The following is a 9,238-nucleotide window of genomic DNA, read 5'->3' as shown; positions in this document are numbered from 1 at the left end:
TCTTCCTCATTGGATATCTCCAAGCAAATTCAGAAAAAAGTCAGAGAGACTTGGTAGTGAGTTCTTCCTCACTGGATATCTCCAAGCAAATTCCAAGTCAGAAAGACTCAGTAGTGAGTTCTTCCTCACTGGATATCTCCAAGCAAATTCAGAAAAAAGTCAGAAAGACTCAGTAGTGAGTTCTTCCTCATTGGATATCTCCAAGCAAATTCAGAAAAAAGTCAGAGAGACTTGGTAGTGAGTTCTTCCTCACTGGATTGGGAATATTGAAATGGGCATGGGACCAGAAGACCTCTGAGGTCCCTTCCAACGATGAGATTCCAATATTTTCCAATTGAGTCAATGGATCGCATATTAGTTAATAATAGTAGCTTATTCTTGAAGCTTAAAAAAGAATTTTTTGATTAAAAAACCTTCAGTAATATTCACTTTGATTAGAAAAATAACACTAGCTATTCTACATGCCCTTGACATAGAGTAAGTATTCAGGGCAACATCTACAATAGGTTTTTGTACACTGATAGAAAGTGGGGGGGGGGAGGGATTCCAAGGCCAGTGCATTAAGGCCAGGTCCTCATCTTCCTCCAGGCAGTTCTAAAGAGAAGGTGATGGGCACATACCTATGATCTCCTGCTTGTTATTTCTTAGTACCTGGAGAGCTAGTTTTTCCAAAAGTGTCTGAAGGAAAGAAGGCCACATGGCTTGGGCAAAGCAATAGCTCAGTTGCACTCAGTGCGTATAAATGGAGGTTTTGAGCCCTTGGACTTCATCTCCCAGAAGTCCCGTAGTATTTCCCAAAAGTCCATTTATACAGTGTACTTTTCATCTTGCAGAGAAGATGCTAAGATAGCCTGCTCCCACTGAAGGGTCCAAAGAACAAAGATGGGCAAAATGTAGAGGAAGAAAATATCAGAATGAAGAATTATCATCTTTTTTATTATTATTCATCTGGGATAAGGAAATACAAGGGAAGGTTGATGTTACCTCCAAAATCTTGGAGGAAACCATATGGGTATATGTGACTTAGGGAGATAAAGGGGGGAACAATACTTGATGCTGATTTGAATTATCCCTTCAGCCTAATAACAGGTCATCTCTCCTTTCAATTTTCTTATAAAATTTGGTGACTGCAAATTGAGATAATGGACCCACAAAGAAGAAAACACTTGGGTTTCAAGCCTGGATTGTTAAAAGGAGAGTCCTATCCTACACAGAAATAGAGATTAGTTCTTCACCCAGAACTCAAGGCAGAGCTGAGATGATAGAGAAACCCTTAGTCATCTGCAAAGAATAATAATTGAGTTCTCTCTGTATCATTCTCAAATCTGGCATGCAGGCTCATATCTTCCTCTAATAAGGAGCTCATGTAGCACTGTTTCCACATGACAGATTCTGCTTTTCGACCAAATTGAGTTAATGTAATAGATGTACATTTCGTGGGAACAAATCTCTGGGGCAATAGTGCTTTCTTATCAAACATGAATCATCAGTTATATCATTTATAAATATCCTAGAAAATCACTTGTGATCCGTGAGGAAGGAGTGATGCTGAATTACCTTGCCAAGGTTTCTCTCCAATAACTCTAATATAACTATACAGTCTCAGTGTCCCAGCTAGTGGTCTGCATCCAGATTTAGAATCAATCCCCTCCCCTGTCTGAAGGAAAGAAGGCAACATGGCTTGGGCAAAGCAATAGCTCAGTTGCACTCAGTGTGTATAAATGGAGCCTCTCCTCAGCCCCAGCATTAATAGCAAGTGATAGAGTCCTTTCTGAGGATCAGCAAAGATGTTGCTTCAAAGATCTCATGAAAGTCTGAGTATTCTGCTCTGTTATTACATTACTGATCCCTGTTCTTCCCCTTCTCCCCCATCCCAAGACCTTGTCTCCATGGAAGAAGAGGCTGTGATGACAATGTTTCCTTCCCTAAAAATGGCCAAAGGCAACCTTACTTTTCTAGGCTTATGATGATGACAAACTTCTGGAAAGGGAGTGAAGTTCCAATTCTAATTGAGAGCTAGGTCATTCTGATGATCATAGAGAATCAGAGTACTTAGATCTGTTAGGGATCTTAGGGATTTTTTCCTAATCCTGTCCTTTACAGACAAGGAAACTGAGGAACAGAAAGAAAAGTGACTTGCCCACAAGACTTTCTAGCACAGATAGCTGCTACTTCATGGAGCACATAGGAGGCAATGAGTGAATATTCTTGTAGAGGGGAGGAAAAGAGGAAGGGAGGGAGGGAGGGAGGAAGGAAGAGAGAATGGAAGGAAAGAAGGAAGGAAGGAACAAAGGAAGGAAGGAACGAACGAACGAACGAACGAACGAATGAATGAATGAACGAACAAAGGAACGAAGGAACAAAGGAAGGAACGAAAGAAGGAATGAAGGAATGATGAAGGAATGAAGGAAAGAATCCTGCATAATCAATCATCACAAAATAGGAAAAAATACTCTTGAGGGAATGGGAAAATGATGGTTTATCATTTAAACATAAATTGTCTTGAATTGTTCATTGTTACTTTTTATGTTCCCATCTTCTGTCCCTAGCTACATTGTAAGCAACTTGAGGTTATAAGATTAAAGAAATCATCTTTTCTTGTCATCTGCAAAAGATTCCAGGTAAGGATGAAAGTGATCATGTAGCTTGGAACCTCTCCTTTGCATTAATTATATTCCTATTTATAGACAAATATGTTCTTCTCTATTAAATTGTAACCCCCTTGAGGACAGGGACTGTGTAATATTTTTGTATGGTCCCTAGAGCCCTGCAAACATGTTTGCTCTCTAGAGAGTTCTTTGTGGTACTAGATACTCAAAGAATTAATACATACCAAAACCATAGCTCATAAGTGCCCTCCAAAGTGTTAGATCAACCAGAGGATAAATAAATTCAAAGTAAAAGGTGTTTTGTCAAACAGTCAAACAAAGAAGAAAGACTCCCGACATACAGAGGGGTATACATTCCCATAAAGTACCATACCATCAATGGCAGGGGACATATGTGACTAGAAAATGTGCATGGAAGGAGATACAAATAGAGGGAGCATTGCAGTCAGGAAATACAAGTCTTGGCAGTTTGATAGGTATGGCATTGAATAAGGAAATTAGTTTAGGTAGGATTGTCATTTTTATTATATTAGCTCACTCTACTCATGAACAATTAATGTTTTTTCAATTATTTAGATCTAGTTTTATTTGTGTGAAAAGTGTTTTGTAGTTGTGTTCATATCATTCCTGTGTTTGTCTTGGCAGATAGATTCCCAAGTATTTTATATTATCTAGAGTGATTTTAAATGGAGTTTCTCTTTCTAACTCTTGCTGTTGATTTTTGTTGGGAATATATAAAAATTCTGATTATTTATGAAGGTTTATTTTATATCCTGCAACTTTGCTAAAATTATTAATTATTTCTACTAGTTTTTAGTTGATTTTCTGGCGTTCTTTAAGCAGACCATCATATCACCTGCAAAGAGTGATAGTTTAGTCTCCTCATTGCCTACTTTAATTTCTTTTTCTTCTCTAATTGCTACCATTAGCTATAAGTCTTTATGTGTAGGGAGCCCATTTTGCCAGGGACCAAATGTGGTGATGACTTGTATCCTTCTAATCCTGTAGAACTACTGATGCTCTCTGGTGGTATCATGGTACAATGCTGTCTTCTCCACTCAGCTGGTAGAGTGCCCTATTCCCTCTGCCACATGACTTTCTGCTTGGCATCTTCACTAAACTGCCCTCTGTTACTACATACCCTATTACAACTGCTCTGTACCTACTATGTGTATCAATCAATTGTCATTGTGATATAACTACCAAAAGAATGAAGGCTTGTCCAGCTCCAAGTTCATGATAAAATTTAATTGTCCATATTCTGTGATTACTAGGTTTCCTTTTGTTTGCACCCAAACTACTCTTTCCTACTCTCTTCTTCCTCTGTCTTGTATCCTTTCTAGCCCTGATGCTGTACCTAATTGACCTAAAATCTTATTTTTCCCAAGAATGATTTTATAATTGTTAGGGTGGCTGACTCTGTAAGAAATACACAAAGTGGGGGAAGCTGGGTAGCTCAGTGGATTGAGAGCCAGGACTGCAGATGGGTGGACATGGGTTCAAATCTGACCTCAGACACTTCCCAGCTATGTGACTCCAGGCAAGTCACTTGACCCCCATTGCCTAGCCCTTACCACTCTTCTGCCTTGGAGCCAATACACAATATTGATTCCAAGACAGAAGGTAAGGGTTTAAAAAAAAAGAAATACACAAAGTCAAGGGGGCACTTTGTAGAAATCAGAGCAATAACACAACCTGTTCAGAAGAGATGCCAGACTGTTAACGCAAAAACACAGTGGGTCTTCAAGAATGCTTTTATAACCTTTGTAGATGTGAAAGTAAGTTGAAAATTCCAACATAGAACAAAGCCTTTTTGGCTTCCTGAATGGGATTTATTATCTAATTTAAATTCTTGTGGTTCGTTCTATTTCTGTTTCAAAAGTATTTTGAATTAGGCAATATTTGCTTCATCCAGTATAAAGGGGCATTCAGGGAGAAATAGTACCTTTCCTTTGAGGGCTTGCCAAGCCCCTTTCATGGCTATTAATCCACTTTAAGCATCCACCTTTCACCCAGCTGTCACCTGTGGCTCCAAGAAACTGTAGCATGCACAGCAGCCACATCTCAGTATAACCATTGGACAGATGAGTTAAACCAGGTTGAAGGTAGCTCACAGGCTTTAAATCTGGTCTATGGGACTGTCTACCCCAAGCAGGTAAAAGACTTCCCCTAGAAGAAGGGGTGGATGAAAACAATTCGTTCCAATAGCCATGAAGGGGATGAAGCTGGTGCTGTGGAGTGCTTAGAGCTTGGTCAGACATCAAAGACACCAAGTCCTGGGCCATTGCCAGTTGTCCTGACTTTTGTCTTGCCACTGGATGTTGATGACTCTGAGAGAGTGAGGCTGACAACTTTGTGCAGCTGTCTAAGCAAATTCCAATTCATTCTCAAGTTAAGACATCATTTGTCTTGTCATTCGTCTTCTTCAAAAACAAAGGACAAACAACAATAACAACATTTTCTAAACATTGAACTTGTCTTGGAAAGTAGAAGAAGGGAAGCCCCTTAGTTTCCAGTTCTTTGCTACAATAAAAAGAGCTGCTAGGAGTATTTTTATACATTTGTGTCATTTTTCTTGCTTTAATCTCTTTGGGATAAATGCCTAATGGTGGTTAGTACTCCTGGGTCAAAGAGGATAAACAGTTTATTAACTTTTTAGGTCAGTTCTAAACTACTTTCCAGAAGGGCTGGACCAGTTTACTGCTCGACCCACAATGCTTTAGGCAGTAATGTGTCTGTTTTCACACAGACCTTCCAACATTTGTCATTTTTCATTTTTGTCCTCTTTTCCAATCCAGTGAGTATGAAGTGGAACCTTACAGTTGCTTTAATTTGCATTTTTCTAAATATCAGTGATGTGGAGGATTTTTTCACGTGACTGTCAACAGCTTAGATTTCTTCCTTTGAAAACTCCCTGTTTACCCTTTAATTGGTTAAAACATTTCTTTATTGGGGAATGGTTGTTGTTCTTATAAATTCAAATTCATTATTTATATATATATATGTATATGTACATATATATATATATATATATATATATATATATATCCTGAAGTAAGACCTTTATCAGAGAAAAATATCAGGAAATCTTGTCATGTAGGTGCTTCGATTATTAATTAGGCAGAAAGGAAAAGATTTTCATAGGAGAATCCACATTTCAGTGAACGACTGGAAAAGCTACACAGGACTCCTCCCAGCTTTGAAAGCACCAATAAAAACCCAACGTGTGGCTAGGAACCTGTTGGATGAGACTCAGTGATGAAAGAAGTCACCACTAATAGCTTCCTTTCTGCCATAACTTGAGCTTCTATCTTATGTCGAGGGTTATATCGAGGGTTTGATCCCACCTTCTCCAGGGCAGCCTTGAAAGGGGTGCAGAGTCATAGCTAGTGTCCTTGTGGCCAAGAGAGACTTCCTTAGTCAACACCAAATTATGTTATGGATGACAACGAAGCTCAAATATTTATCCATTCGGGAATCTTTTCCCCAAAGATGACTCTGCCTTATTGTCCCCACTAAGATGAGAAGACAATATAGCCTCTCCCTAGATAACACTGTCCTAACAATTTAGGCAGCCCAAATACCATGAAAGTGACTATTAATCAATAACCATTGGACCCTCTTCCATTGAATGGGCTCCTTTGCTATCACAGGTCTATGAAAGAAGAGCAAACGGCATCTAGGGAGGAAGGAGAAGTGTCCTAGGTCCAAGTTTACCAGAAATTAAAATCAATTTGAATATTACTTAAAGTAAGGGGGATAGAGAAAATTAACAATGTGACCCAACAGACCAAATAAGAACTACGAACCCAACAGTCTAAAAAATATCTCTATCATTCCACTCACTGTGTAGCTGAGTTCTACATTGTGTGTTTTCCAGGAGACTAGGTTTCACTCTGATGAGACAAGCTCAACCATTGCCCAATTGACACTCCATGGGAGATGTCAGTCTTACTAGTTATAGGCCAGAGGGGGTGGGTCATGAAGCATCTAAATGAGACCCGGGTTCAAAGGGGCTGGATTTTGAAAAGGAGTCAGCCAGAGTATTTTCCTCTTCCCAGTGGAAGGTTAGGTCTCACACTAAGAACAGACCCATAGACTAACTTGAAAGGGTTTGTAAATCTTTAACATCCAGAATAATGTCTTACTTCTCCACAGGACTGCCCTTGGCTCAGGGCTTTGAGTCACTTTATTCTTTTACAATTCATTCTTTATCCAACAAATGAGGCAGTCAGGACTGTCTGCTTCTATTCTCCCCATTTGCCATTTAGTGAGCAAAATCATGATGTGTAAGTTGTTGGTTTATTTTTTTTATTCTAGTCAGCCCTTCCTGACTTCCAAGCCTTCCCCCTGGTCTTTGGTACTCATCCCAGGACCCTTCTATTTCCTTCCCTGGCCCTATGCTAACCCCCACACATACGTCCTGATCTCTCAACCTCCTCACCATCCAACAAGCAGGGATTCTTTATTTTAACACCCCTACTTTCCATTTTAGAATTGAAACTATGTATTGGATCCAAGGAAGAAGAGCAAAACAGGCTAGGCAATGGGGTTTAAGAGTCTGAGGCCAGATTGGAGCTCCCATCAACTAATCTTAATACACAGCTCATGATGCTACCCCCTTCCCTATTAAAAAAATTCCAGGGGGACCAGCTGGGTAGCTCAGTGGATTGAGAGTCAGACCTAGAGACAGGAGGTCCTAGGTTCAAATCTGACCTCAGACACTTCCCAGCTGTGTGACCCTGGGCAAGTCACTTAACACCCATTGCCTAGTCCTTTCTGCTCTTCTGCCTTGGAACCAATACACAGTATTGATTCCAAGACAGAAGGTAAGGGTTTTTTTAAAAATTCCAGTGGCTCCCAGTTTTATCCAAGATAAAATATAAAATCTTCAGTTTGGCATTCAAAGTCCTTCACAACCTTTCCCCCTCCTATATTTCCAGTCTTCTTGTACCTTACTCTCTCTGATATGTCTATGACATCGTGACAATGACTTCTTACTATTTTTCCCACAAAACACTCTTACTTATTGGCCCCCACACCTAAAATTCTCTCCCTCCTGATCTCTCCTGCATGGGTGCCTTCAATTCCCAGCTAAATTCTAGAAACTTTTTCTGATCTTCCTGATGGCCTCCTTCTGTTGACTATCTCCAATTCATTCTGTTTATATCTTTTTATATGTAGTTTGCATGTTACCTCCCCATTAGACTGGAAGCTTTTTTAGAGCAGAGACTGTCTTTTGCCTTTCTTTGTATACTCAGTTCTCAGATTTGTGCCTGGCACATAGCAGGAACTTATTTATTTGTTTATTCCATAGCAGGAAAACGTTTATTGATTGACCGTCTGAATGTTGACATTTCCTGTGCTTGTTGCCACAGGTAGTAAACATCCGAACTGGGACCTAAACTTTGCTAATCCTCTGATTCAGATGCCAGAGCTCTTTTTTTTTGTTCCATAAAACCTGGAGATCCCCTAAGCAAGGTAAGACTATGCTGCTTGATGCAAGTGTATTTCTTTTAAGACTGGAGTTCTTCAATTTGGAGGGACTTATGAGAAATAATAGTATCCACATCCAGAGGAAGAACTGTGGGAGTAGAAACATGGAAGAAAAACAACTGCTTGATCACAAGGGTCGAGGAGGACATGATTGAGGCTGAAAACAATCACCTTGGTGCAAATATCAATAATATGGAAATGGGTCTTGATCAATGATACATGTAAAACTCAGTGGAATTGTGCATCAGCTATAAGGGGGAGGGTGGAAGAGAAGAACAGGAATCTTGTAACCTTGGAAAAATATTCCAAATTAACTAAATAAATGAAATTTTTTAAAAAAGACTGGAATTCTTAATCTGAGGTCCATGCACTTGTCTTAGTTTTTTGTTAACTACAGCTACAATTGACTTTCTTTGCAATATAATTTATCCTCTTTGTAATCTTACGTATTTCAATCTATATATGTATTTTATAATTGTATTTAATGTATATTGCATTATTTTGGACATAATATATGTTATATTATTTAATATATACACATGTATTCAGATTTATACTATACATGCACAAATAAGTCTCTAGACTTCACCAGCCTGCCAAAGGGATCTAGGACACAAAAAAAGGTTGAGAGCCCCTGATGTAAGAGTAAGGATTGCAGAACTAAATAGAAGCTGGAAGGAAAGAATTCATTTGTCCCTAACACCTGTATAGTATTTTGAACTGGAAGAAATCATAGAACCTCATTTTACTGGGAAACAGAGCCCCTATCCCACATCTCCTGACTCCAAAGCAAGGGCTCTCACCACCAAACAGAAGGCTTTGTTTACAAGCCTCTCTGAGCAAACACAACTCAGTGGCCTCCCATCCACACTTCCTCCTCCCCCAACCCATAACCAGTGTGGCGGCTGCTTTAGTCTGGGGATCATTTGCTTTATGGGCAGAAAATAAATAACAGAAGTTCATTGAATCTAGGAGAGATGAATAGAAGGGTTCAGGGTCTGGCAAGGTTTCTTTTGTGTTGCAGAGATGAGCTTGGAAGGTACAAAATAATTTATGAGGTCTTTAATAAAACGTGTTACAAGAGAGAAGGAGGAGGCGGGGGAAGCAGCAGGAAAGATCAAGTTGTTTGTAGA

Source organism: Monodelphis domestica, chromosome 8 (assembly GCF_027887165.1).
Source record: "Monodelphis domestica isolate mMonDom1 chromosome 8, mMonDom1.pri, whole genome shotgun sequence".
Taxonomy (NCBI): domain Eukaryota; kingdom Metazoa; phylum Chordata; class Mammalia; order Didelphimorphia; family Didelphidae; genus Monodelphis; species Monodelphis domestica.
The sequence above is the reverse complement of the archived record's forward strand: the minus strand, read 5'-3'. Positions refer to the sequence as shown.